This window comes from Oncorhynchus clarkii, chromosome 10, assembly GCF_045791955.1.
Source record: "Oncorhynchus clarkii lewisi isolate Uvic-CL-2024 chromosome 10, UVic_Ocla_1.0, whole genome shotgun sequence".
Taxonomy (NCBI): Eukaryota; Metazoa; Chordata; class Actinopteri; order Salmoniformes; family Salmonidae; genus Oncorhynchus; species Oncorhynchus clarkii.
This window is the reverse complement of record NC_092156.1, coordinates 53968048-53974911: the sequence shown is the minus strand read 5'-3', so window position 1 is coordinate 53974911 and position 6864 is coordinate 53968048.

Genomic DNA, 6864 nt, shown 5'->3' with positions numbered 1-6864 from the left:
ACTTTAAAGCCTATGTGAAATGGTAGATTATGTATCTTCTTTAGAACAACTTTGATTACCAAAGAGCGAGAACAAAAGCCTGCACACACACACAGTAGCTCTCTGGGACAAGAGTTAGAGAACCATGCAGTAAACGGTTTTGAGAAAAATTATACACGGTACTCTTTTGCCCTCTAGTGGTTTATCCTAAAATCCCTCTGAGAAAATCATTTCTTCAACAGAATTCTCAAGGCTGTTTCTTTCATCGCCAGTGATAGTAGATAACAATATTTTGTAATATCATCAATTAATCCCACATACCATCAATCTCACGTATGAACCCTGGGTTGTTTTCAGTAGGGTAAACTATATAAAAATGAAAAAATAAAACGCTCAACAGTCATACACCTCTAGGTAGTAAAAGTGATCTATAGACAGAATCCGTCTGGAGTTGACTGATCTACACTCCTAGAAACAAAGCTCTAGATTTGTTCTTAAATGGGTATTTTGTACCTTTTCAGTTATAGGTACATACTTGTACTCCAGTTCATACCTCAGATAGTAACTTTCTTACATCAAATGCATTCGGAATGTCACGCCCTGACTTGAGATATCTCTGTTTTCTTTATATTTTGGTTAGGTCAGGGTGTGACTAGGGTGGGTACGCTAGTTTTGTATTGTCTAGGGTTTTTGTATGTCTAGGGTTTTGTAGGTCTAGGGGTTTTTGTAATTCTATGTTGGCCTGATATGGTTCCCAATCAGAGACAGCTGTTTATCGTTGTCTCTGATTGGGGATCACATTTAGGTAGCATTTCCCTTTGGTGTTTGTGGGATCTTGTCTATGTGTAGTTGCCTGTCAGCACTTGTTTGTATAGCGTCACAGTTCATTTTGTTAGTTTGTTCAGTGTTCATTTTTTAAATAAATAAGAATGTACTCAAACCACGCTGCGCCTTGGTCCGATCCTTATAACGAACGTGACACGGAAAGTGTTTAGAACGCATGTTTTTCCGCATTTTGTTATGTTGCAGCCTTATTCTTAAATGGATTCAATTGTTTTTTCCCCTCATAAGTCTACATACAATACCCCATAATGACAAAGCAAAAAGAGGTTCAGAACAAATGAAAAAAAGAGAAATATCACATTTACATAAGTATTCAGACACTTTACTCAGTACTTTTTTGAAGCACCTTTCGGCAGCAATTACAGCCCCGAGTCTTCTTGGGTATGACACTTTAATCTCTTTGGACCCCAGGAAGAGTAGCTGATGCCAAGGCAGCAGCTAATGGGGATCCCTAATGAATTCAAATACAAGCTTGGCACAGCTGTATTTGGGGAGTTTCTCCCATTCTTCTCTGCAGATCCTCTCAAGCTCTGTCAGGTTGGATGGGAAGTGTCGTTGCACAACTATTTTCAGGTCTCTCCAGAGATGTTCAATCACATTCAAGTTCGGGCTCTGGCTGAGCCACTCAAGGACATGCAGAGACTTGATCCGAAGCCGCTCCCAGGTTGTCTTGGCTGTGTGCTTAGGGTCGTTGTTGGAAGGTGAACCTTCACCCCAGTTTGGAGGTCCTGACCGCTCTGGAGCAGGTTTTCATCAAAGATTTCTCTGTACTTTGCTCCGTTCTTTCCCTCGATCCTGACTAGTCTCCCCGTCCCTGCCGCTGAAAAACATCCCCACAGCATGATGCTGTCAGCACCATGCTTCACCGTAGGGATGGTGCCAGGTTTCCTCCAGACGCGACGCTTGGCATTCAGGCTAATGAGTTCAATCTTGTTTTCTTCAAACCAGAGAATCTTGTTTCTCATGGTCTGAGAGTCTTTAGGTGCCTTTTGGCAAACTCCAAGCGGTCTGTCATGTGCCTTTAACTGAGGAGTGGCTTCTGTCTGGCCACTCTACCATAAAGGCCTGATTGGTGGAGTGCTGCAGAGATGGTTGTCCTTCTGGAAGGTTATCCCATCTTCATAGAGGAACTCTGGAGCACTATCAGAGTGACCATTGAGTTCTTGTTCACCTCCCTGACCAAAGCCCTTCGACCCCGATTGCGCAGTTGGGCTGGGCGACCAGCTCTAGGCAGAGTCTTGGTGGTTCCAAAGCTCTTCCATTTAAGAATGATGGAGGCCACTGTGTTCTTGGGGACCTTCAATGCTGCAGAAATGTTTTTGTACCCTTCCCCAGATCTGTGCCTATACACAATCCTGTTTCAGAGCACTATGGGCAATTCCTTCGACCTCATGGCTTGGTTTTTTGCTCTGACATGCACTGTCAACTGTGGGACCTTATATAGACAGGTGTGTTCCTTTCCAAATCATGTCCAACCAATTGAATTTACCACAGGTGGACTCCAATCAAGTTGTAGAAACATCTCAATGATGATCAATGGAAACGGGATGCACCTGAGCTCAATTCTGAGCCTCATAGCAAAGGGTCTGAATACTTATGTAAATACAGTATTTTTGTTTTTTATTTATAATACATTTGCAAACATTTCTAAAAACCTGTTTTCGCTTAGTCATTATGGGGTATTGTGTGTAGATTGATGATGACAAATATTTCATTTAATGTTTAATTCATAATCCATTTGAGAATAAGGCTGTAACATAACAAAATGTGGAAAAAGTCAATGGATCTGAATACTTTCTGAATGCACTGTGTAGTCAATAGGTCCAAAGCTGACTTTAGATAAGGTACATGGCACAACACTTCCACTCACTGGTGGCCCAAAGAAATTAACTCAAAGCCACGTCCCCACTAAACCACGCTTCCAATATAATTTCACAGTGTGCCTTGCCTTTTCGAGTGAATTCGTTCATATTCAGTCCTGCGGCCTTCACCAAGTGAGTTCCTAGGCGAATGTTATCATTAAAATGTTACAAGGCCTTATTTTGCAGGCCTGAAAAATTATGGTAACTACAGATTTCCTGCTTATTCCCTCCCAACCGGGATTCCTCGAAAACCTGGGCATTTTGGGAAAGTTACTCGAATTTTGCAACCCTACCTGCAAATCACATTCTGCTGGTTTGGAAAGGGATGCGTAATTCCTATCAGATTCCAGCCAAATTAGGATATCCAGCATTTTCTATTCTCCCACAACCTGTATTCAGAATGAAAACATTACGAGGGAACTACCTAAACCATTGAAACTGGAACAACCATTTCAGTATCGGGTGCAAAAAATCTACCTGATTACATTAGTTTAGAAAAATATGTTATTTATCTTTGTGTAGCATAAGATTACTCAATCAATCTTCGTTAATGAAAAATCACAGATATTCAAAACATTTTGAAAAAATCAATCTGCATTAGAGCATGCTGGGAAATAATTGTATTATAATGATTATAGTACAAATGTGTATTTTAGGGTACTACCACATTGACAGTCATTAGTTCCTTTTGAGAATACATTATTGTACCCTGTGGTGGGTATTGAGGGTACACAAAATACAGTACGTTTGTATGTTTGAAAAAACAGAAAAGTAGCTTCACAGTAGAGTGGGATTATTGCATATTTTATATTCAAAATATAGGGTACAAAAATGTACCATTATACTAGGTTATCTGCACATGTACCCTAAAAGGTACTGAACAGTACCATGTGAGTGTCACACCCTGGCCATATATATGCTTTTATTCTCTATTTTGGTTAGGCCAGGGTGTGACTAGGGTGGGCATTCTATGTTCATTTTCTATGTTTTGTTTTTCTTTGTTGTTTGGCCAGGTGTGGTTCTCAATCAGAGGCAGCTGTCTATCGTTGTCTCTGATTGAGAACCATACTTAGGTAGCCTTTTCCCACCTGAGTTTTGTGGGTAGTTGCTTTCTGTTTTTGTGTCTGCACCAGACAGAACTGTTTCGGTTGTGCTCGTCGTTTTGTTAATCAGTGTTCAGTTCCATTTGTGCTCGTCGTTTTGTTAATCAGTGTTCAGTTCCATTAATAAAAGGATGAACAGGTACCACGCGGCGCTTTGGTCCTCACCTTCTTCCACCTTTAGCCGTTACAGTGAGATTATTATGTGTACCTCTCTTATTATGTTTACCCCAGTGAACAATTTGTACCCTAACCGTACCCTTATAAATCATTGTTTTAGAAGCTAACCCGGACGACGCTGTGTGCGCCACCGTGCAACCCGGGAGGCACATCCATAATAATTTTTCCAGAAATGTAACAGATTTTACCACTGATATGTGACAGAGCTGTGAATTCAGGAGATGCTAATAGACTACTTAAAGGGGTAGTTCTCCCAAAACGTTTGCCAACATTTTCATGTTGTAAAGACTAGGGGCGCGATTAGCAGTATGGAACGTTCCAATAGAAATAGTAGAATATGTAGAACAAACATGCATCTCTAACATGTAGAATATGGCATCACATCTCTCTCTATTCATGGCATTTCTATCTTCAACGTTCGAGAACGATTGGCAACTGAACATTGCACCACTGGCCATATTCCACGTCACGATTGGTTACTCTCCCTTTAATTAATACAACAGATGAGAGAAAGGGTGTTATGTCTAGCACGCTGTAGCGCAGCCCTCCGTGAGTCTGCTTAGAACAGCCCCCTGTAGAATGCATACAAAAACCAATATGATCCACGCAGTTTCAGATTCACAGAAATGTCTAGAGAAGGCTGAGAAGGATGGAGAAAAAAAGCTTCACGGCTTCAAAGTGACACAGCATCGGATGATTTTATTGATTTTGTTTAACATTTGTTTAAATGATCAGTGCTGTAGAATAACATTCTAATATTCAGTCTTGTGTAGTTTAGTGATTACAGTAATTTCCTCCATGTAGAAGTTTGAGTTTATTAACATCAAAGACAGTGACTTGGAGAAGAAGGCGGCAAAGCAGAACCAAGGCAATTAAGTGGAGCAGCTGTATAGAGCGATGGGAATTCCAGCTAAGACATGCGTAGTCTGGTCCTCATAAAGAATCACATTAAAACAGTAAAAAACACCAAGCCTGGTCCTGGATCTGTTTGTGCCATCAGGCCATGACAACAACCATATTGTTGGCTATAGAGCACAAACAGATCTGGGATCAGGCAAGAAAACATTCCTCCTTGCTTTCAGTACCACCATCACCTAGGTCCTAAGGAATCCATGCCAATAGCTCACACTGTAATTTAAGGTTAACATTTGAAAGTGAACATGAACTGTAGCCTACTGTGGATGAAGTCACTATTGTGTGCGTGCAACTTCTCGAGTTGGTTTGAAAAACCACCAACATCAATCAATCAATGGGAAAATATTAATCGCCACCATTTGGTTTGGGTTGGGCAACATTGGACAAATGTTTCAACATTGTTTTGGGTTGCCAGGCGCCTGCTCTGTCATGATTAGGAGTCGGGCCTAAGTTTAGAAAGGCTAAGGCTATTAGTCAGACAGACCACTGCTAGTGTTCAGTCCTGACTGACCTGCTGGACTGTGTTGTCATGGTTACCACCCCATAACAAGGAAGTGGCAGCAGAGTGGTGGGGGGATGCAAGGGGAGACATTCCGTATTGAAGTCCCACCGTCTTTAGTGGCTCTGACGCAAGACCACCCATTGTCAACATGCCCCTATTAAATGAGCCCGGCAGCAGGAGGCATTGTGCGATAAGATGTGGGAGGCCGCTCTTGTAAAGGGCCATCCTTGTAAAAGACTGGACATTGTGTTAAGTCTGGCGGAGAGGACATCTGTTATACACTCTAACTGTGACTGTAGATGGGAAAAGAGAGGGAGTGAGAGGAGCATTGTGCCTCGCTCTTTAGCCATAAGACATGTCGTAGGCCAGCGTCCCAAATATAACACACTACTTTTGATCAGAGCCCTATAGGGTGCCATTTGAGACACAGCCCGTCCGGGCTGACGTATGGCCTCTGGGTCTTTTGTGACATTCACTTCCTCCCTTCATTTGCATTGCAGAGAGCAGGGAGATAAAAATATCCTGGCCTACTGCAGGGATGTGGCCTGTAGGATTGATTTAGGCTTGCTCTGAGAGTTACAGACAGAAATGGTACAACAGCTGTATGGAGAGTACAGTAGATTGAACTTGTTGATTCACGACCAGTTGAATTGAGCGCCTCAGTGTATGTATGGTCTGTGAACAACGATGCTGTTCATTGTGGCAATTTCAAGAGAGGAAAAAGTCTGGTTAAGCAGTTCCTCTCACCTTCACCACTTCCAAGCCTCCATATACAGTTTGCTACATGTAAACATATTGCAAGCTCTACGTATAATAAAAAATAGTATGTCTTTACACTATGTACACAGAGCGGACGGCTAATCGGCTAAGCCCGTGATTTGTAGTATCCATTCTAATTCGTTCAGTGCAATGGAATGTAAGGGAGGATTTCTACTCTTATTTACAATTCGGAAGACACTACTGATGATGGGGCGGCTACATCAAGCTTCAAGTTAATGCACTCTAGTTGTTGTTATTTAAGTCAATGGCACAATGCTGTTTCAAAGGCAAGTGGTGTGACAAGCTGGCCTAGTTCCAGATCTGTTTGTGCTGGCTTGCCAATGACCATAGGAGTGGACAAGACAGCACAAACGGGTCAGTCTAGTGAGAAGCAAATGCAGGGCTGAAGAATCTACGGTATTACTTGAATCATGACCATTGGCGGTCAAGGAACACAATTACGCAATGCCATGTAGTACAAAAATCAGATGACAACATTCACAGTAGAAAAGTCAAGGATTACAAAGACGATTATTGTGACAAAACACAGAGACAAACAACACCATGTTGGGTGTTACTTCAGTCTGAAGAGCTACATGTTCAATGCTGTTTTTGATAGCATTAGCGTTCGTCTAGGTATAGCATATAGCAGGAAAAATATTTCCTTTGTGTGCACGTCTACTCAATGCTAGAATGGAGGCGTTTTATCGAGAGCATTTAGAAA